This window comes from Dasypus novemcinctus, chromosome 6, assembly GCF_030445035.2.
Source record: "Dasypus novemcinctus isolate mDasNov1 chromosome 6, mDasNov1.1.hap2, whole genome shotgun sequence".
Classification (NCBI taxonomy): Eukaryota; Metazoa; Chordata; class Mammalia; order Cingulata; family Dasypodidae; genus Dasypus; species Dasypus novemcinctus.
Genome location: NC_080678.1, coordinates 113,717,665 through 113,741,719, shown reverse-complemented (window position 1 = coordinate 113,741,719; position 24,055 = coordinate 113,717,665). Strand labels below are relative to the sequence as shown.

At 40.2% G+C, this 24,055-nt stretch overlaps 1 protein-coding gene and 2 pseudogenes across 1 annotated transcript in view; 1 reads left to right on the top strand and 2 right to left on the bottom strand.

Moving 5' to 3' along the window:
• Positions 1 to 24,055, top strand: part of LOC131278798 (putative zinc finger protein 487) — a 56,102-nt gene that overhangs the window by 15,959 nt on the left and 16,088 nt on the right.
• Positions 15,379 to 15,882, bottom strand: LOC139439189 (transmembrane protein 144 pseudogene; annotated as a pseudogene).
• LOC139439188 (RNA polymerase II elongation factor ELL2 pseudogene) lies at positions 20,150 to 23,391 on the bottom strand (annotated as a pseudogene).

The following is a 24,055-nucleotide window of genomic DNA, read 5'->3' as shown; positions in this document are numbered from 1 at the left end:
GGCTGATCTGGGTGAGAGAAACTGGTCTCTACCATCACTGCGATTTTCAGTCAGCCTGGCTTCCCCTTGAGCTGGGGGTGGAGTCAAATGGCAGCTACTGGCCTCTTTCCAACTTGGACAGGTTCAAACTTCAGCTGTTCTTAGGACTATACTTTAGCCAGCCAAGTTTACTAATCAGTAGCTGAAATTGGTGGCCAACTGTCTCTTTCTTCCCTGTTTTTGGGAAATGGAGCTTCCAATTCCAGCCATAGAATAGCTCCTGGGGTTGCTTGTGCTGCCAAAGTAGGGTGATCATTGGTCTCTGCAGCATGACCTGGAGTTTCCTGGAGAGTCTGGTTCCGGTCCCCCCAGATTCCTCCCTCCCAGAGGTGGGGCTGGGGCTTAGGCTAGAGCTGCAATCTGATCTGGGTGGAAAGAAGCCAGTCCCCAGCAGCATTGTGATTTTCAGCCCTCCCTGCTTCCCCTCATGCCAGGCACAGAGTTAAAATGGCAGCTACTGGCCTCTTTCTGACTTGGACAGGCTCAAAGTTTAGCTGTTTTTAGGATTATACCTTAGCCAGCCAAATTTACTCATCAGTAACTGAAGTTGGTTCCCAGCTGCCTCTTCCTTCCTCGTTTTTGGGAATTGGGACTTCCAATTCCAGCTGCGGAACAGCTCCCGAGGTGGTTTATGCCTCCAGTGGAGGATGTGGCATGGAGCGCTCTACCAATGAATCTTCTCTGCAGATGGGCAGTCTCCTCCTTCCATTCCTTTTAGGATGTTGCAGGATCCTCTTCTGGTCTCCTGGAGCCCAAACAGGTGCTGCAGATAGGTCTGAGTGTTTACTAACTGCCCTGTAGCACAAGCTGACCTTAAGAGCCCCTTACTCTGCTGCCATCTTGCTGGTTGTCCTTTATCTAATATTTTTATCTTTTAATAGTAGATTTAAATGTCTTTACTTTGAGTGTTTCTTTGTTTTTTGTTTTACGTTTCATACCTATTTTGCTCAAACTTTTAAAATTCGTTATGTCAACTATATTTAATAAATTAATCATCCTGTGCATTTCTAAATTGAAGTTGTGATTTTATTGTATATTAAGGTACTATATATATATTTGAATCTATTTCTGGACTTTTTTCCCTCACTGACCTAATTTTCTTTCAATCAAAACAGCTTTATGATAAATAGTTAATGCCTAGTAAGGCAAAAGCCCACTCTGCAGTTTTGTTTGGAGATTTACTTGTCTCTTTTTCCTCCTGAATTAAAAAAAATATATATCTAGTGAAATCTCTTCCCTCTTGTAAAAACTTTAAGAAAAACAAACAAAATAATTGGCTTGCTAAATATTTACCTTAAAATTTTATTGTTAATTATTTTATTTTATTTGTTTCTCTCCCCTTCTCCTCCCTGCCCCAGTTGTCTGTTCCCTGTGTCCATTTGCTGCGTGCTCTTCTTTTGTCTGCTTCTGTTGTTGTCAGCGGCATGGGAATCTGTGTCTCTTTTTGTTGCATCATCTTGCTGTGTCAGCTCTCCGTGTGTGCGCCTCCATTCTTGGGCAGGCTGTACTTTCTTTCACGCTGGGTGGCTCTCCTTATGGGGAGCACTCCTTGTGCATGGGGCTCCCCTACGCAGGGGACACCTCTGCATGGCACAGCACTCCTTGCACGCATCAACACTGCGCATGGGCCAGCTTGACACGGGTCAGGGAGGCCCGGGGTTTGAACCATGGACCTCCCACGTGGTAGACGGACACCCTATCCACTGGGCCATGTCCGTTTCCCTTATTGTTAATTTTGATGGCTCAATATTTTGATAAGTCGTAATTCTCAAAAACATTGTTTTATGTCCTTCAGTAATACTTAAAAAACAATAGCTTTATTGAGATATAATTCATAATTTAAAAAAAGAGATTTATTTATTTATTTCCCTCTCTCCCCCCCTCCCCAGTTGTCTGCTCTCTGTGTCCATTCACTGTCTGTTCTTCTGTGACTGCTTCTATCCTTATCAGTGGCACCAGGAATCTGTGTCTCTTTTTGTTGCATCAACTTGTTGTGTCAGCTCTCCATGTGTGCGGTGCCACACCTGGGCAGCTGCATTTTCTTTTGCGCTGGGTGGCTCTCCTTATGGGGCACACTCCTTGCGCATGGGGCTCCCCTATTCGGGGGACTCCCCTGCATGGCACAGCACTCCTTGCGCACATCAGCACTATGCATGGGCCAGCTCTGCATGGGTCAAGGGGGCCCAGGGTTTGAACCTTGGACCTCCCATGTGGTAGGTGGATGCTCTATCCATTGGACCAAGTCCGCCTTCCATAATTTTTAAAGTGTACGCTTCAGTGTGCACTTCACTTTAGTATATTTACAGAGTTGTGCAGCTATACTACTGTCTAATTTTAGAGCATTTTCATCACTCGCAAAAGAAGCCCTGAACTTGTTAGCAATCACTGTCCACCCTTCTTTATCCCCATTGCCTGGCAACCACTATCTACTTTTTGTCTGTATAGATTGGCTTATTCTTGGCATTTCATATAAAGGGAATCATAAAGCATGTGGCCTTTGTGTCTGTCTTCTTTTACTTGGCATGTTTCCATCGTTCAGCCATGTTGTAGTGTGTCAGTACTTTGTTCTCTTTTATGACCAAGTAATATTCCATTGTGTGGATATGCCATACTTTTTTAATCCATGCATCAGTTTGTGGACATTTGGGTTTCCATTTTTTGGCTGTTATCAATAATGCTACCGTGAATATTCACGTACAAGTTTTTATGTAGACATATGTTTGAAGTTCTCTTGGGTGTATACCAACGAGTAGAACTGCTGGATCATATGGTAGGTAACTCTGTGTTTAGCATTTTGAAGAACTCTTAAAACCATTTTCTATGGCAGTTACACTAATTTACATTCCCACCAGAATTATATGAAGGTTCCAGTTTCTTCACATCTTTACTGACACTAGTAATTTTCCATTTTTTAAATAATAGCCATCCTAGTAGGTATATTTCTGTGTGGTTTTGATTTGCATTTTCCTGATGATTAATGATGTTGAGTGTCTTTTCATGTGCTTATTGACATTTGTGTATCTTCTTTGGAGATTTATCTATTCATATTCTTTGCCCCTTTTTAAATTGGATTATTTGTCTTTTTATTATTGCGTTGTTACAGTATTTTACACTAGACGCATTACCAGATGTATGATCTCTTCCCTAACGTTTTACATGATTTTTAATCTAAGTCATATACCTTTGTAGCTATTTGTCATTTTCAACATTGCTCCAGGTTGTTATGTTTTCCTCCCTTTTCCATTATTAAATCAATATTGCTAATGTGTAGTTAAAATTCTGCATCTAATTGCTCATTAGCTAGTGATTTTCTTCTTGCACACAAGATTAAGGTATGGTGTAATGATTCATCATTGAGAATAAATTGGATAAGTTTTCTATTTTCAGTTGGCCTTATGTTATTGAAATAAACCCTATTTGTCCTTCCATTTACTTAAAAAATTTATTGAGCACCTACTGTGTTTTAGATGAAAAGACTGCTGTGAACAAAAGAAAGCTACCACTTTCATAGAGAGAATTTTCCAATGGATCATGATGTTTTTTTTTTTTTTTTTGAGAAGGAAAAATGGTTTATTGATGGCCGGCCAGACTCGGGAGCTTTCTGTTTCAATCTCAAGCCCTGAACAAGATTTTTGAATCCCTTTTATACAGAGATAAAAGGCCAAATGGTCCATTTGTTTCAGTTCTCAGTAGGCTTGAATTAGCATATATATCTTCCACATCTTAGGTAAATGATGTATTATTTTAATAATAATCTTCTGTACTTTGTTTGCTAACATTTCATTAGGAACATTTGCATCCAAACTATAAGAGAAATTGTCCTGTAGTTTTCTTTTGTTGTACTGCTTCATAAGGTTTTAATTTTAAGATTACCATAGTTCAGTAATGACTTGGGGAGCATTCCATATTTTTTGGAAGAGTATATGGCAATGCCAGACTCATCTGTTCCTGAAAGACTGACTAGAATTTACTTTAAAGATTCCAGTGCTGCTGGTTTTTAAATCATCAGTAGATTTGCAAATCTCATCTTCAGTTATTGATCTGATTATCTTGTTTGGGGATGAGTTTTGTTAAAATTTTACTAGTAAACAATCTGTTTCCTCTATATTCTGAAAACGTATTGCTGTGAAATGTCACATATGATTCTTCTATAATTTATACTCTTCCATCTTTGTGGATATATACCTTTCCTCAACTCTGTTATATAATTTTGCTGTTTTACTTTTCCCCTCGAATTTGCCCATTGGGTATATAATGTCTTTTTTAGGATATACTGAAAAAGTGCATTTGGTTTTATTTAGCCTTCCTCATTTATTTTGGCTTTAATTTCATTCATTTAGAATTTTATCCTTACTTTTCATGCTTTCTTTTTATTTTGTTATTTTTCAAAATTCTTGTAGCTAAATATAGAGTTTATAATTATTTTCAGTCTTTCAATTTAAAAATCAGTTAAAGACAATTTTTCTCTGTAGTAGCTTTAATTGTGGCTCTCAAGTTTTCATGTAACTTATTCCCTTCTGTTTCTTTCTAGGAAATTGTAAATTGGATGTTGATTGTTTTTTCTTTGATCTAAAGTTTTTGTTTGTACACTGTATCTCATTTCACGAATCAATAACTTTTGGGTGAATTTTTTTTTCCATTTTAGTTTTATAGCCCACAGTCAAGACAGTGTAGCTTGTAAAACTTCTGACTTTTAGAATTCAGTAACAGTTTCTCTCTAAGCAAAGCACAGCATAATGATTATGAGTAGAGCCTTGTCAGATGAGCAGGGTGACCTTGGGAAGTTGGTAACCATTCTCTGCCTCGATTTTCACATCTGTTAAATGGGGAAAATATATCTGTTATAGGTTTATAGTGTTATAAGAGGAAAAATATATTTATAATATCCTTTAAAAGTCGCTCTTCTAAATAAAAGTATCCACTAAATTTTAGTTATTATTATTACCTGACCAGTTTTTGCAAAATTTTCTAAAACATAAGAGTTAAATGATCTCTATTTGATAGTTGAGCTTTCTTCTATATAGATATACATTTTCTCCCACTGTAATGTGGTTTTGTTTTCTTTAAACAAATTCTCTTATAATTGTAGCAGCTTTTCCTACCTCTATTTGGATACACACAGATTTGTCTTTTCTTGATTAATTTTGCCGTTTATCATTACATGCCACCTTTCTTTGCCCCATTGAAAGATTAAGGCTGCACATTCCACTTTATATAATATAATAATGCCACGCTTGCTTCCCTTTATTTGCATTTTCCTGAAATTTTTGTCCATTCCTTCATTTTCACCATTCTTTTTTATTTTTATTTTTTTGTAATGATCCAGTGAAATTTTATTTACAAAAGAGGCAGCTAGATTTAATCTCTGCCTTCTTGCCTCTATGGTTTTTTTTTTTAACTTAAAAATTTTTGAAACATATTTCTATTACATAAATCTTACAGAGAGACTTTATAGGGCAATTTTCACCATTCTTTATCACTTTGTTTTAGATTTATATTTTATAAACAACAAATGGCAAGATTTTTTTAAACCAATATGACAGTCTTTCTTAGATAAATTCATCCAGTCATATTTTCTGCAATTATTCATATATTTGATTATATTTATCCATCTTAGTTTACTGACTCTGTAAGAATATAATAATATATGTTATATACATTAATCATACTCTTTTAATATGCCTGTTCTGGCTTGTTCAGATTTCTCATTTATTCATTTTTCTTCTGTTAATCGGGTAATTTTCTGATTTTCAGTTCTCATAGTTACCAGCTGATCCTTAATTATAACTAAGCCTTTATCTAGTAATATCAGGATTAGCTACTTGTTCTTCTGCTGCTTCATGGTGTGGTTGTCACTCCTTCTCCAGATCTCCTTAGATGACCTTCACAAAGCTTCAATCCCCCCACCTTGATACCCATACTCCTTCATTTTGCTAGTTGGTTTCCCCTTCTCTTCTGTTTCAATTACTCTACTCTAACATTACATTATAAATGTCAAATCATGTTAATACCATCCATTTAGTTGTAACCATCTATCTATAACAAGATTTTTTTGTTTCCCATTTCTTCCCTACCTTTCATATTCCCCTGGCTTGAGAGGTGTTTGCGTGCTTGTTAGAGCACCTCCTCAGGTGTTTTCTCTACAGAAGTTACCTGGGTGATGTATTCCTCCTGAGGCCCTGCTGTCTGAATACATCTGATTTTTGCCTTTGAAAAACTGTTTATGTGTAGAATTTCTAGATTGAAATTTATTTTTTTCATGATCTTAAACAATCTTTTTCCTTCTAGCATTGCAGTTGAGACATGTAAAGCTAGGATAGTTCTCTTCTTTATGAATAACCTTTTGTTTTCATTTGGAAGGTTTTCAGATTGATTCATTGTCATCAGAATTAAACAAAGATAAGCTTCAGTGTGTCTTTTTCATTAATCATTAATTCTAGATTAGTGTTTTTTTTTCTTTCAAGACTTTTAATATTATTCACTCCTCTCTCTTTTTTAAAGTTTTATTGAGATATATTCACATACCATAAAATCTATCCAGAGTATATAATCAATGGCTTTTGGTATAATCACAATGTTGTGCATTTGTCACCACAAAAAAATTTCAGAACAATTTTATTACTCCAAAAAGAAAAACCCTGTACCACTTAGCAATCGCCTCTTGACCCTTTATCCTTCCCCAGCCCTACATAACCACTAATCTGATTCCGTACTTATAAATTGATTTATACTTACATTTTATATAAATAGAATCATATAATATTTAGTACTTTGTATCTGGTTTCTTTCATTTAGCATAATGTGTTGTGTTTTTTTTGCCTGATATTAGCATATTGTATCATTAACATACATTTGTTCAGTTTCAAAGAAAAGCAGTGTTATATATACAGTATTACTCATATTCATATTTCACATGATCCCCTCTCTTCCTGCTTGTATGGTTTTTGATGAGAAGTCTACTGTCATTCTTATCTTAGTTCCCCTCTAGGTAAGATGTGTTTTTCCCTTCTGTATTCTTTCAAGATTTTTCCCTTTGTCTTTGGTTTTCTGCACTTCAATATGATATTCTTAGATGTGGTTTTCTTGGTAGTTATTCTCTTTGATGTTCTCTGAGCTCCCTTTATCTGTCATTAATTTTACAATGTTTTCAGCTATTATTACTTCCAGTATTTCTTCTGGTCCATTCTCTTTCTTTTTCTGGTATTTCAGTCATGCATTTATTATACCTTTTGATGTCCCCAAGTTCTTGAATGCTCTCTTTTTTAATTCTTCTCTTTGCATTTTAGTTTGTGACATTTCTGTTGACACCTTTTCAAGTTCACTGGTTCTTTCCTTGGCTTTGTGTGATGAACCTGTCAATGGCATTCTTCTTTTCTGTCACTATGCTTTTGATTTCTAGCGTTTCTGGTTGAGTTTTTCTGCTTACATTATCCATCTGCTCTTTTTTTCTCCCCTCCCCTCTTTTGCCCTACTGTTTTTTCTGTCTGTATCCATTCGCTGTGTGATCTTCTGTATCTATTTCTCATTTTGTCTTCCATCTTTCTCCTCTAGGATTCACTGGGATTCAATTCTGGAGACCTGTGATGTGGAGAGAGGTTCCCTGTCAATTGTGCCACCTCAGTTCCTGTTCTCTGCCATGCTTCACCTTGACTCTCCCTTTCGTTTCTCTTTGGTTGTGTCATCCTCTTGCTGTGTGACTCACTTGTGTGGGCATTGGCTCCCTGCTCGGGGGCTCAGCTTATCACCTGGGCACTGGTTTGTCACGCATGCACTGGCTTACCATGTGGGCACACACGTGGGCACTCGACTCACTACATGGGCACTGGCTTACCACACGGGCACCTTTGTGGGCACTCGGCTCACCATGTGGGCACTTACTTGGCTTACTGCATGGGTACTTGACTCACCATGTGGGCACTCAGCTCACCATGCAGGACTTGCGTGAGCACTTGGCTCACCACATGGGCACTCAGCTCACCTCATGAGCACTCGGCTCACCTCATGGGCACTCGGCTCACTGTGTGGGCACTTGGCTCACCATGCTGGCACTTGACTTGCCATGGGGACACTGGCTCACTGTGCAGGCACGCTTTCTCGTCTTTTTCACCAGGAGGCCCTAGGGATTGAACCCATGTCTTCCCATAAGGTAGTCGGAGGCCTTATCACTTGAACCACATCACTTCCCTCCATCTGTTCTTCAAGTATTAATCGTAATTATTTTAAAGTCCCTGTGTAATAATTCCAACATCTGTACCACACCTGAGTTTGATTCTGATTGCTTGCATCTTCAGGGTAAGTTTTTCTTTCCTTTTGGCATGTCCTGTCATTTTTTGTTGAAAGCTGAACATGTTGTATCTGGTAATAAGAACTGAGATAATAGGCTTTAGTGTGAGGATTTATGTGAAATCTGCCTAGGAGTTGGGCTCTGTTTAATGTTTGTTGGACCTATAGGTGGGAGAGGCTTCAGATTCCTCGAGTGTCCTTGTTTTTCCTTCCCTCTTGACTTTGCACTTCCCTCTGTACTTCCCAAGACTGTTGAGAAGTCTGTCTCGCAGCTCTTGGAGCTGACAGCCACTGTTCCTGCACTGAGCCCTGCTGGTGTGCTGTAAGGTGGGGCAGGGGAGCATTCTACAGCTCACGCTTCACTCCGCCCTCTGGTGGCCATGCCCCTGGGTGGTGACCTTCACAGTGTTACTGATAAGCTGAAAACTTCCTCCTAGCACCTCCTATGTGGACTTTTGTCCTGTGTTCTAGAAGTCTGTTCTTTATTTTAGTAATTTTCTTCTCAGTATATGTAAGAGTATCATTGAAATTAAAAGCTGATTTTCTTCCATTTCTTGCTGTAATTTTGTTTTCTCCATGTTCAGTTGTTTTGATTATCTTAGTTCTTATTGTTCTATTTCTAATTTCCCTAAAATATCTGCTTCATTTTCTATTCATTTTCTGTAAGTGAAAAACTAGTGGTTGTTTGGGTTCCTACTAAACTCTTCTCTCCTGGGTTTAGTGTTCCCTTTCAGAGAATTTTTTTCTCATTCTTCATGGCCTGGGCTTCTCCCAGGCTCCTGAGGAGGGCTCTTTCAGATCCGGTACCTGCTCTTCTGCCCCCACAGGCTCTTCCCTTGGGAGCCGTCTGACTCACTGCTGGCTTCAGCTACCACTGAGATGCCAGCAACTCCCCCAGGCCTTAACTTCATCCTGGGCTTCTGTTCTGAGCCCCAGAAGCATCCCTCCAGCTGCCTCCTGGGGAGCCTGCCCTGCTTTTCCCAGAAACACTTGAAGCCCAGCCTCTTTCTCTCCACTTTCTGGTTTTGCAAATGGTACTGGGTTTTACCTGGATGCTCATAAAGATACCCTTGGTGATCATTTCCCCATATTCCCTTTATAGCATGAGTCAGGCGCCTGATTTTTGGTGACTGATGCATCATATCCCTGTGTATCATCTTTCCTCTGCCCCTCCATTATTACTGCCTGAATCAGCTCTCTTACTGTCCTTTGCCCTCTCTTTTCCCTTAAGCCAATCTCCACTGTCCTTCTGGCTCAGCGCTGACCAATAGAAATATAACATGAGCCCACACATTAAAAAAAGGAGTGAAAAAGAAGCAAGTGAAATTAGTTTTAATAACCTATTTAATTTAAATCAGGATACAGAAAATAATACATTTCAACATGTAATCGATATTTGAAAAGGCACTCTCAGTGAAATATTTCCTTTTTTTGAACTAAGCTTCTGAAATCTGCTGTGTATTTTATACGTATGGCACTCTCAGTTTAGCCTAACGACATTTCAGTTGTTCAATAGCCCATGTAGCTAGGTGCTACTGTATTGGTTACCACAATTATACATCATTGCTCCTGCAATGCAAGTGTGGACATGGAAGTCCAGTGTTTATTTCATGTCTTTACTGGTGCTAATATTTGTACCTATGATTTGAGATGTGGGGCTGTATACCCTAAGGCCGTAAATCCTAAGGCGAAGATAGTCTGAAAGCATGGTTTCTGGATCAGCCGCAGCATGAGCATCACCTGCTAACTCGTTAGAAATGCTTGTTCAGTTATTCACGAGGCAGTCCCTTTGGTTCTTTAGGGCCCATTTTATGGGATCAGTTTTGATATGATCGTATTTTACCTTGTTTGCCTAGTCTATAGATAGGTCAAACCTGATCTGCCTCTTTTAAAAAAATTTAATTTTTCAATTTTTAATTTTTTCTTTACTAGAGAAGTTGTGGGTTTACAGAACAATCATGCATAAAATACAGGATTCCCATATACCAGCCCACCACCACCACCTTGCATTGGTGTGGAAAATTCATTACAACTGATGATAGGACATGTTAATAATTGTACTGTTAAAGTCCGTGGTTGAACTTAGGGTTCTCTGTTCATATAATACAGTTCTTTAATTTTTAATTTTACTTGAGATCTTGGGGCTGGGGATTGAACCTGGGACCTCAAATGTGGGAAGCTGGCACTCAACCACTGAGCCATATCGATCTCCCCTGAGTTAGTTTTTTCATTCATTTATTTATTTATTTTTAGGAGGCACTGGAAACTGAACTCCAGCTCTCCCATGTGGGAAGCAGGGGCTCAACTGCTTGAATCACATCTGCTCCCTCCCCCCTTATTTTTTTTTTAAGGATTTTTTTTTATTTAATTCCCCTCCCCTCCCCCGGTTGCCTGTTTTCTGTGTCTTTTTGCTGCATCTTGTTTCTTTTCCTTTGTCCGCTTCTGTGTCTTGTTTCTTTTCCTTTGTCCGCTTCTGTTGTCAGTGGCACGGGAAGTGTGGGCAGTGCCTTTCCTGGGCAGGCTGCACTTTTCTTTCGTGCTGGGCGGCTCTCCTGAACGGGTGCACTCCTTGCACGTGGGGCTCCCCTTCGCAGGGAACACCCCTGTGTGGCAGGGCACTCCTTGCGCCCATCAGCACTGGGCATGGGCCAGCTGATCAGCTCCACACGGGTCAAGGAGGCCCGGGGTTTGAACCGCGGACCTCCCATGTGGTAGACAGATGCCCTAACCACTCGGCCAAAGTCCGTTTCCCCCTCCCCCCTCCCCCCCCTTATTTTTGTTCTTCTCTTAGTCTTGAGGGATTTGGGATGATGCCTGCTCTGACTGCTTCAGGCTGAGAGGGGTCTTAGATATCATGGGGAAGAGGAAATACATCTCTGAGAAACATATTTGACAAGTGCATTGAAAATTACAGGTTTGTATAAAAAGAGTAGAAGAATCATGATTAGGGGAATTTTAAATAAGTATAACTGTTATATTTGGGAAATAGATTTTCATATTTTCCCAAATAGGGCCCACCAAGGGTTGATTGCATGAGTCTTTGTGGCTTGCCTATGGTGTCTGGATGTCCCTAGAGCCCTCAGGAGCACTTTTTTTTTTTTAAACATATTTTTTTATGAAGTTGCAAACCTACAAAACAATCATACAGGTGTATAAAATCTGAGGAGCACTTTTGATTGAGGCTTTGTTTAAAAACTCTGTTTTATTTAATATTTTCCCCTTTTGGTAAAGGTCTTTTTCCAGATGCACTGCTGATTAACACTTGGTAATAATCCCTCGATGCCAGGGAGGCTCATGCCCAGAAGTCATGTCCCACTTTGGGAGCAGGTGGTGAGTTTATTTGCAGAGCTTGGCTTACAGGGAAGTCCTCCACAAGGAGGTTTTCAGGAGGTAACTCTTAGGCATTGATTATAATTAGGCTTAGTTTCATTATTACAGGAGTAAGTTTCATAAGTGCAAGCATTAAGATTGAGGGCTTGGCATATTGGACTGTTTTCTTTTATTAGGTAAGGCTTATGTAGTCCAGAGTTTGTTTTTTGTTTTTTTTACCATCTCATTTGAGAAAGAAGCAGGACTTCCCCAGGATGAAAGTTTAATATTTTGATAGCTACTGTATGAGCTTCTACCTATCCAGAGAACATACCTATGACAACAAGAATACAGTTATACCCCATTCAGGTATACTTGTACTTATGGCATATATTTGTTTTATAGCTCCTGAACAACCTTTTTTTTTTTAAAGATTTATTTGTTTATTTGCCCCCCGCCCCCCATTTGTGTTCACTGTCTGCTCTCTGTGTCCATTTGCTGTGTGCGCTGTGTCTTCCTGTCTTCTCTTTAGGAAGCACTGGGAACTGAACCTGAGACCTCCCATGTTGGAGAGAGGCATTCAATCACTTGAGCCACCTCAGCTCCCTGCTTTGTTGTATCTCTCATTGTCTTTCCTCTTTGTGTCGCCTTGTTGCATCATTTTGTTGTGTCCGCTCACCATGCCTGCCCATTGGGCCAATTTTGCTGTCTTGCTTGCCTTCTCCAGGGGCACCAGGAACCAAACCCGGACCCCCCCATGTGGTAGGTGGGAGCTCAATCACTTGAGCCACATTTGCTTCCCCAAACTTTTAAAAAATCATGTCAGTTTATTCCATTTATCAGCATAATCAATGACATATCAATTTGAAATTATTTTTTTTAAAGATTTATTTTTCATTTATTTCTCTCCCCTTCCCCCTTCAACCCCCGTGTTGTCTGCTCTCTGTGTCCATTTGCTGCATGTTCTTTCTTTGTCTGCTTCTGTTGTTGTCAGCAGCACAGGAATCTGTGTTTCTTTTTGTTGCATCATCTTGTGTGTCAGCTCTCTGTGTGTGCGACGCCATTCCTGGGCAGGCTGAATTTTCTTTTGTGCTGGGCGGCTCTCCTTACAGGGTGCACTCCTTGTGCGTGGGGCTCCCCTTCGCGGGGACACCTCTGCGTGGCATGGCACTCCTTGTGCGCATGAGCACTGCGTGTGGGCCTGCTCCACACGGGTCAAGGAGGCCTGGGGTTTGAACCGCGGACCTCCCATGTGGTAGACAGATGCCTTATCTACTGGGCCAAGTCTGCTTTCTCAATTTGAAATTAAAATGAATTTTATTTATAAAATGTTACAAATATTTTATTTATATAAGCAAATCAGTATTAAAACAGGGACACCAGTATCATTGTTATGTTGAATTCATAGCTAGAGGAAGAAGTATAATTGTTTGGATGAGAGGTGAGACAACTTCTTAAAAGGTATTCTCCAATCCATAGATACATGTTTACCTTCTCAAGCAACACATATTAACAGCGAACAATTATATAGTGTTTGCCAAGTGCCGGATACTCTTGAACTTATTTTACAGATTTTAATTTGAACCTCTCATGGGAGATAGATACTATCATTATTCCAATTTAGAGATAAAGAATCTGATATAGGGAGGCTCAAAAACTTGTTCAAAGTCAAAACTAAGAAGAGGCAGAGATAAGATTCAAACCAGGAGACTAATCTGAGGCTCCTTGCTGGCCAACCAGGCTATAAACTCTTTCTTTTCTTGGAAAAAAAAAAAGATTTAAACCAGAGTCCATTCATTTAAGCAGAATGCTGTTCTATCTCTCCTGCACAGCAATTACTGTACTAACAGGTGAGAGCTTGTAGAATTTTGATTTCTTATGAGTATGGAAAGCATTGTGATAAACATTGCACTAGCGTTTCCAGTTTAGTTTTCATAAATAAATAAAGCCAGCTTTCTGTCATTTTCTTTGCCTAGTGGAAATGACAAATCAATACAAGAGAAAAACAGGAAAACTACCAGTTAACAACAGAGATTCTAGGAATTTCAGAAAAAAAATAATAAATGATACATCCAAACACGTGTTGGTCCATTTAAAATTCTCATTCTGATAAGCTAGAACTCACTTCAGTATCTCTAGAATGTTCCCCCAAATTTTGAATGATATATTTCTGTATACCATGTGTGTATGTGTGTATACGTACGCAATTATGTGTGTGTGTATACGTACGCAATTATATATATACACACATATATAATAGAGGTTCAAATGGTGAAAACTTTTTGTTCTTTGAGGATGGATTTTATCTAGGGATAATAAAAATCTTTAGAGCTAAGGTGGGTGGGTGAGGTAGAGTTGGGCAATACTGATTTGAAGTGAATTTAAGTTTTCACTAAAAATAACGAAATGGACTTTTGAACATTCAGTTACCACCCTTGACATTTTCTTTATCTAGGATCCAGATCATTTGGAATTGATTCTATTATAAAGTAAGTTTTTCTCTGCTAAATTATTTCTGCCTCTCTCAATTAATGAGGATAGTAAGTTGGAAATTTGGACTGTAAGTTCTTTGTAAATGGACTCCATATGGTTTTCTGGATTATGCAATAATGTTTACATATTGTGGTAAAAGGAGCCCTCTCAAATAATGCTGTGAAAATGTAGACATTTTAATCACTTGGTTAAGTCCTTCATATACAGTTCATCAGAAGAATTTTCCCTTTTCTACTTGACTGCAACTCAGTTTTCCATGTTTCTCACATTTGTGGGGAACAATCATTTACACACTTGAAGAATGGTTGAGGGAAGCAGATGTGGTTCAAGTGATAGGGCTTCTGCCTACCATATGGTTAGATCCCTGGGGCCTCCTGGTGAAAAAGAAGAAGAGAAAGTGTGCCTCCGTGGCAAGCCAGCACCCACATAGTAAGCCAGTGCCCACATGGCAAGCCAGTTCCTGCATGGCAAGCTGAGTGCCAGTGCGGTGAGCCAGAAACCAGGAAATGAGGTGGCGCAGCTAACAGGGAACCTCTCACATCAGAGGTCCCAGAATTGAATCCTGGTGAATCCTAGAAGAGAAAAAAAAATGAGAAGACCAAAAAAAGAAATAGAAGCAGATGTGGCTCAACTGATAAGAGTGTCCACCTACCATATAGGAGGTCCAGGGTTCGAACCCAGGGCCTCCTGGCCTGTGTGGTGAGCTGACCCAAGTGCAGTACTGCCGCACAAGGTGTGCCATCTCATGTGGGAGTGTCCCGCACATAGGGGAAACCCAAACACAGGGAGTGTGCCCTGCAAGGAGAGCCTGTCCGGCACGAAAAAAAGCGCAGCCTGCCCAGAAGTGTGGTGCTGCACACACAGAGAGCTGACACAGCAAGATGATGCAACAAAATGAGACACAGATTCCCAGTGCCGTCGAGAATGCAACTGGACACAGAAGAATGCACCGCAAATGGACATGAGTGCAGACAACTGTGGGGGGGGGGGGGGGTAGGGAGCCAGAAGGGGAGAGAAATAAAAATACATCTTAAAAAACAAAAAGATACAGACTACCACACAGTGAATGGATACAGACAGCAAAAGCAGGGTGGGGGGGAGGGGGACAGGAAGGGAATACATAAATATATATTGTGAAAAAAGAATGATTGAGGTCCATTTATAATTTGAAAATGAACTCTTTAAGGAACATTGTTGCTGTACTGGCAGAGATGGCCTTTTAACCACTGCTGCCATCTGCTGGTCTTTTGATTGTTAGATCTTAGAAAGAGCAGGGCCTAATCCTCCCATCAAGATGATACAAAATATAAATATCATTAACAGGTAGTATTTTAGACTCTGTATTTCCTTAAACAGGAAGATATCCCACACTGGAGTTATGAATCCTGGATCAGCAATGATGATTGGAAAACTGACCACACACTTAAGAGAGTGATTAGTTAGCGATTAGCTAACAGCAGGTAGCTATTGCCCAGAGGATTCCTCAAAGGAATCCTCCTAAGATTGCTTCAGAATATAGTTTAGGACTATTTTTCATGGCTATGTAGTAAGCCAAAAAGTAGACTGTACTTGTGAGAAAGATGCCACTGAAGCGTACGAAGACATAGTCAAAATCGTATTGACTTGCCCCTACATATTTACCACCATTTTGTCTACTGTGGTCCTTGATATAAATGACTGGCAAATGTGGATCCAGAGTATTCCAGCTATCACTGTGAGACTACAGCCCACTGTGTGGTGTAGCACTGTAGAAGGTTTTTTTTAGAACCTATTTATTTCTCCCCCCTTCTTCCCCTGTTGTCTGCTCTGTGTCCACTCGCTGTGTATTATTCTGTGTCCGCTTGCATTCTTGTCAGGCAGCATCGGGAATCTGTGTCTCTTTTTGTTGCTTCATCTTGCTGTGTCGGCTCTGCATATGTGTGGTGCCACTCCTGGGCAGGTTGTACTTCTTTCATGCAGGGTGGCTCTCCTTGTGGGGCGCAGTCCTTGTTAGTGGGGCTCCACTACATGGGGGACACCCCTGCGTGGCACGGTACTCATTGTGTGTGGCAGCACTGCACTTGGGCCAGCTCACCATAGGGCCAGGAAGCCCTGGGTACTGAACCCTGGACCTCTTATATGGTAAGCAGATGCTCTATCAGTTGAGCCACATCTGTTTCCCACTGTAGGAAGTTTATCCACCCAGTAATATTCATACCAGTTATCTTGAGTTGGTTGATTGCATGTTCTGTGATTAACGTGTGGTATCTGTGGTATGTCTGTTACTTGGTATTTCACTTTTGACAAACAAAAATATGAAAGCATTTCCTACTGATAGCCCAGCTCCAATGTAATTAGCAGGGGTTTTGATATTCTTGTGCAGCCATTCCAAACCAGCCAAGCCTTGAGCTTGCCCAGCCAGTTAATCCATTACATGATCCTTAGATTAAGATTCCAAGGCTTAAACTAATTTTTTTTTTGAGGTACCAGGGCTGGGGACTGAACCCAGAACTTCGTAACTGCTGAGTCATGTTGGTAACCCTGAGTTGGTTTTTTCATTTATTTTGCTTATTGTTTGTTTTTTTTTTTTTTAGGAGGCACCGGAAACCAAACCCGGGACCTCTTGTGTGGGAAGCAGGTGCTCAACTACTTGAGCCACATCTGCTCTGTAAACCAGTGGTTTTGATAATTGGGACAACAGCTCTGTTCTCTGTTGCCCAAATGCAGCTGCCAAGCTTTGCAAAAGGCCAAAATTTAGGGCTAGGTAATATCAGAAATTGACCATCTAAGGCAATCAACCATATGGCAGCACAAAGAACCCACTGAAGAAACATTCCATTGCCATTATCACATTTTTATGGTGCTAGAAAGTTTGAGCCAAACAAAATGACAGCTACAGAAGAAGCGATGAAACCAGTGGCCGGAGCTGTGGCTTATTGCTCAGGGGTCCTGTAGTGCCCCCAGGGAGCTGGTTCACTGTAGTCTCGCTGTCCTTTCAAGAGCGTTGGGCTGCAGGCAGGCAGTGGTGAGGCTTGCTCTCGACCGGCACACCTGAGCTCTGCCTCCAGAGCACCGGTGGGGAGCCAGCACTCTCACTCCCTTTGCTCCCTGGGGCAGCCTCACCAGGCTTTCTCTGAACAAACTTCCTTGTATTTGTATTACTAACCACACACCTGAGTTCACTGTGGTTTCAGTCCCTTGTTTTATACTCTAGCTTTCCTTCTAGGAACATGTACATCCCAAGATGCAAAAATAAATTTTTAAAAATTATTATTAAGGAAGTTGCTACTTGAAAGAAAGAAGCTAGTTTTATTTATTTATTTAAGGAGGTACTAGGAATTGAACCTGTGACCTTTTATATGGAAAGCAGGCACTCATCCACTGAGCAATGCCCACTCCTCTGTCACTTTTTAAAAAGTTATTGTTTTTGGATGCTGGAGACAAACATCTTTATTAAAGATACTGCCCCAAATTTGACAAACATTTCAAAACAGATTTGTAAACATAATGCTTGCCTTTACAACTGGCAGCACTTTGGAAAGACAATACTAAATGACAGTACAACTTGAATTAACATTACTTCAAAGTCCTTATATTTTTAACCACATAATTTATGTTCCCACATGATGAAACAAGTGATAATTTAAGTCACATATATGCCCCATGAAATGAAAATGTGTGCTGTTTTGATGAATCACAGTATGATATGTTTAACTATATCTGCTTTTTAATAATCCTGGTGCCCAGGATAAAACAAACAAACAAACCAAAAAAAAACCTCAGATATATATTACATGTAGGTAATAACCTCTTTGCATATGTGTCTTCAAAAAATACTTTGTAGAAGTGGATGTGGTGCAAGCAATTGAGCCTGCTTCCCACATGGGAGGTCCAGGGCTCATTTTCTGGTACCTCCTAAGGAAAACCAACAAAACATTATAGCAGTATGTAAGTAGGTACCTGCATGTTTAATTTTATACTTTTGTTCCCAAACTGTAGGCCTCTTTCATTTTAATAACATAATGATTTTACCTAACATTATTAAAGCTGACAAACTGTTGAAATGGAAATGCATTGTCTTCTGCAATAAAGTAACAATTTGACAGAAAAAAGCCCTTGTAGTAGCATCTGTCAGTTATTTAACCTTAGCATTTGGTCTTCTAGGAGTTGCAGCTTTTTTTCTGATGCTTGCTCACATCCACATAACCTGTACACACACAGTTCAAGCACACGCTTCAGACTCTGGTAGGTGTGCTTCCTGTTGCTCTAATCAAGTGGGAAGCGGTGTAGCTTATGTTTAACCACACTATGTACTCAACTAGTAAACACCTTAAGGCAACCATTGCAATGAGGAGTTAACTTGCAGGCAGATTTACTGTTCTAGATCAAGTAAGCCTGTATATACATATGTGTATGTATATCTACGTACGTACATATATACTTAGTTTTTTGTATTTTGTGCGCAATTCTAATCATTCTACAACTTATGGCAAAGAGTTCACATTAAGAAGGGTCAGAAAATCGGTTTATGTTTATCCTGAAGCATTTGACTTTGGATATTATTATTATTATTTTTTATGCACACAACATTGAAGTGTGAGAATTGGGTTCCCAATATGTTACAAAAAAATTCCTAGTGACAAACATAAGTTTTTGATGAAAAAAAATGACTTGACGTATAGATACTGTATCTCCCCTATCTGCCTAAAATAAAAGATTTCTTATTGACATAAACACAAGTCTTTAGGGGAAAAACAGCACCAGAGAAAGCTTCAAAAATACAGGGAAGTGAAGTAAAGTGGAAAAAAAAAAGGGAACTCAAGTTTACTAATACTGAAACTTTCAACAGGTGAAATTTCATCCTTTTGGAATCTTCATGCAACTCATTTGGAATTTTAATTAAATAAACTTAACTTTATTCTCATCTTCTGGCCCCAGCAGAGTTCTAGTGCCGTGACTCTGCTTGCTGTTGGTCAAATTTGCCTATTAGTCTTTTAATATGAGCCAGCTTATTATGAAAATTCATCTGTATTTTTCTTCCTGGTAATTAGGACTAGACTGCTTGATCTTCTGATACTCTTGTAAAACTTCATGAACATTCTGATGCTTTTTTGAGCTCAGAGAAAGGTACTTTCATTTTGCACCAAGTCTGATAAATCTAGCGACAGTCTCCATCCTGGTCTGCAAGGCCCTGTACTCATAATACTTGGCATTGAAGTCATCCCTGTAATTCTGGCATTGCTCATAGGAGACAATAACAATATATTTTATCAAATAATCTGGGAGTGCCGGTGTTGAGGAAGACTCTTTTGAGGCAGCACAGCTCTCTTTAACTCCTTCATTGGAACGTGACTGGAGTTATTTAACTTGGCAAGTTCCCTCAACAGTCTCAGTGTCATTTCTTTATTTTTTTCCAAACAAATCAGTTTTATTGGTACGTACCGATAAAGCATACAGTTCATCCAAAGTGTATAATTATTGGTATTTGGTGTAATCATGTAGTTGCGCATTTATCATTTCAGTCATTATTGGAGAATTTTCATCATTCCAATAATAATAATAATAATGAAAAAAAAAAAAAAGGAAAAAAGCTCTACCCCTTAAAAATTACCTCTCAATCGTTCTATGCTTCCCCTGGCATACACATCTGCTATTCTGTTTCTGTTTTTCAATTTATTTCTATTTCTATTTTCCATAGATGGAGTCAAACAATATGTAGTACCTGTTGTCTAGTTTCTTTCTCTTAGTAGATACTACTGTTTTTTTAATTTAAAAATTTATTTTTATATAAATTGTTACAATTACTCAGTTAAAATAAGATAACCACAATAACAATAAATCTACTTTAGTTAGCAGTTACACTCCCCCCACCACCTTATTTTTGTTCGTTCCTCAGTCTTGAGGCATTTGGGATGATGGTGCCCTCTGACTGCTTCAGGCTGAGAAAGGATATAGATATTATGGGGCAGAGGAATGAAATCGTTTTGCTTGCAGTTGGAGATATCCCTTGTTTTGGGGCTGGGACTGGTCAATCACTGTCATTTTGTTAGATGTCCAGGAAAGGCCCTAAGAACAGGAGAGTAGGAGTTGGCCACATAACTTGTAGGATTTCAAGGCTCAACCAGCATAGGAGCAATTGGAAGGCTTTAAGTCTTAGAGAAATAAACTTAACAAGTAAGTGGAAGGTAGAAGAGTCATGATGAGGGGGTTTATAAATGGATAACTACCATTTTGACTAAAACTATCAGAAGGTAGTCTTGAGTCTTCTGGCCTTCTGAGTGCTAGGGGAATTGGAGTTAGAATTCATAGTCTAATAACTCAGCACTACCTCAGTTGTCGTTTGTAACTCTAACTAGTATGAAAATACCCAACGAATATCTGAACATTTTTATATACCCTATATACATGGAACAGCAACAATCCCCCAAGTGCAAGGGCAATGACCAGTGAAGAAGGATGGTCCAAAGATGAGCCCTTGATACTGATGACTATGCTTATGAGCCTGCATGCCTGAAGTTTTGACTAGGCCTAGAGCTGCAGAGTGCCTAAGAGTTACCTCCTGAGAGCTTCCATGTTGCTCAAATGTGGCCACTCTCTAAGCCAAACTTAGCGTGTAAATGCATTATCTTACCCCCAGCATGGGACTTGACTCTCGGGGATGAGCCTCCCTGGTACCAAGGGATTACTACCAATCACTAGCTAATGATGCAATTAGAAAAAGACCTTGAATAAAAGGGGAATATTGATAAAGACAAATGAGATTATATGGCTAAGAGTCTTCAAAAAAGAGTTGGGAGGTCATCAGAGGGGTCGTGCTTATGCACGTCTCAGCAGAATCCCAGAGAGAGCCAAAGTAGATACAATTAGATAGAATCCCAGGTACTGTTGCTCCTGAGAGCTATGGAGACACACAGGCTCTATGGTCATGGCAGATGGCCCTGGAGTTCAGTGCCTTGTCAGTGGGCCCTACTTTGTAATTTGTGTTCCTGAGTGTGATAGAGTTGGACTCAGATGTGACCTTTCTACACATGCCTCTTCTGTCACTTTTACTGAACCTGTGGTTGGTACTGGGGTTGGTGTATACTCAGGAACTTGAAGCTCTGGACTGGGCATGTGCCAGCTGGGTCCTGAGCCTGAGCAGAGTTGTAACTCCTACTCTCTGGTTCATTGGACTTACCCAGGCCAACTAACAGGGAGGTGAATATGGTCAACCCCCACAACAGGGAACTGAGAGTGCCTACAACTGCAAGCAGGAGAATCACATCCATCAGCCATGTGGGATCTAAGCCCCCTCTAGATTTCAAGGTGAAGTGGACATTACTATCCCAGGGTCCACAGGATGGAGGAATAAAATATTGATTAGAGTGGACTTACTGGTATTCTATTATAGAGCTGTTGTAACTCTAGCAATGAAATTTTATCATTGATGTATGTGGAGAAAATGGCCTTAGTAGGTGCTGAGGGCAGGGAGAGGGAAGAAGAGATGTGATGTGGGGGCATTTTCGAGACTTGGAGTTGTCCTAAATGATATTGTAGGGACAGAAGCTGGACATTATATATCCTGCCATAACCAACTGAATAGACTGGGGAGAATGTAAACTACAATGTAAACTAATACCCATGTGATGCAGCAGTACTCCAAAATGTATTCACCAAATGCAATGAATGTGCCACAATGATGAAAGAGGTTGTTAATGTGGGAGGAGTGTGGTGTGGTGTGGTGTGGGATATATGGGAACCTCTTATATATATATATATATATATTTTTTTTTTAAAGATTTATTTCTTCATTTATTTCTCTCTCCTCCCCCCTCCCACCCCGGTTGTCTGTTCTCTGTGTCTATTTGCTGTGTCTTCTTTGTCTGCTTCTATTGTCAGCGGCACAGTAATGTGTGTTTCTTTTTTTGTTGCATCATTTGTTGTGTGAGCTCTCCATGTATGTGGTGCCATTCCTGGGCAGGCTGCACTTTCTTTTCATGGTGGGCGGCTCTCCTTATGGGGCGCACTCCTTGTGTGTGGGGCTCCCCTACATAGGGGACAACCCAGTGTGGCAGGGCACTCCTTGCATGCATCAGCGCTGTGCGTGGTCGAGCTCCACACGGGTCAAGGTGGCCCAGGGTTTGAACCGCGGACCTCCCATATGGTAAACAGACGCCCTAACCACTGGGCCAAGTCCGCTTCCCTCTTTGAGGCTCTTTAAAACATAATCTTTTAAGGTATATGAGAGGACATTAGGATTCAGATTGGCTACCTATTTCAGAATTGCTCTGAGGAAGTTCTTGTCTTTTTAATTGATGCCATCTTTCTGCAGTGGAGCAAGCAGCTCAGGTTTCTTGTAGGCCTTCAGTGCCAGTAAATGAATCACTTTGTCCCTTTATGGCTGCTGAGAAGCACTGCTGCTGCTGTGTGTCTTTTGAATTGTATTTGTAGGGTTCATGGGAGTTGACCTTTTTCTCTTAGGTACTGCATCTGAAACATCTTGAGCTGCTTTCTGAATTTGCACTCTTTTTCCTACGTATATGGCTTGATAACCATATATGGTTTGATAACTTCTGTGCTATGGTTGTGGGATTTCTTCTCTGCCTGGATCATTCTTTCTTGTGTCATCTGATACCAGTTGTTTGTTGCACAAATTAAATTTTTTAAATCTTGTTTAAATCCCATACATTTGAGCTGGGAGGCTCCAGAGCTGGAGAATGTTTGCTGGATGCAGTTGAAACTGCCTTGAGGGTTATCTTTACCCACATTTGACAAATAAAAGCTAAAGTTATGTACTTCTTTGGGGAGATTGCTTGTTAGGAATTTTGACGAGTCCTTGGAGCCCTTGGAACTGAATCGAAGGTGAAAAAGGAATTAAATTTTTGTGGCCCTGGTAGGTCTCTGGTGCCCCGATCGCCGTCTCAGTGAGGTTCATGTGAGTACAGTGATACTGTCCTGCTCCACATGCCTGCATGGCAACCTAAAGTGGTCCTCCTCCTGCAGGCCCGCTGCCATCTTAAAGGCCACAGTGTGCCACAGCCGTCACTGTGACAGCCATCCCACTTCTGGCATACTGTAATTTAGTGCCACTTGTTTTTGTAAATAAAGTTTTATTGGCACACAGAAAAACCCCCGTGTTTATGTGTTGTCTGTGGCTGCTTTCATGTTGTAATGACAGAGCTAATTAATTTTGACAAGAACTATATGGCTTTTAAGATATAACTTACTGTATGGCTCTTTATGGAAGTTTTTCAACCCCATCTCTGGGTCTAGTTTTCAAACTTTAGTGTCTATCTGAATCACCTGGAGGGCTTGTTAAAACACTCATTGCTAGGCCCTATTCCCAGAATAATGGATTATGTAGCTGTATTATTAATTAATTAATTTTAAGATTTATTTTTCTTTCTCTCCCCCTCCCAGTTGTCTGCTCTTTGTGTCCATTCACTGTGTGTTCTTCTGTGACTGCTTCTATCCTTATCAGTGGCACCAGGAATCTGTGTTTCCTTTTGTTGTGTCATCTTGTTGTGTCAGACCTCCATGTGTGCGGCACCATTCTCGGGCAGGCTGCACTTTCTTTCGTGCTGGGCAGCTCTCCTTACGGGGTGCACTCCTTGTGTGTGAGGCTCCCCTACACAGGGGCACCCCTGCGTGGCACGGCACTCCTTGCGTGTATCAGCACTGTGCATGGGCCAGCTCCACACGGGTCAAGGTGGCCCGGGGTTTGAACCGTGGACCTCCATGTGGTAGATGGGCGCCCTATCTACTGGGCCATGTCCACTTCCTGTATATTAGTTATTTAATGCTGTGTAAAAAAATTACCCAAGAAATTAGTGGATTAAAACAACAAATATTTATTATCTCATGTAGTTTTTTTTTTAATTTATATTTTTTATTAGAGTAGTTGTAGGTTTGCAGAAAAATAATGCATCTCATACCATTTTTGTGGGCCTGGTATTTACAGGTGGCCTAGCAG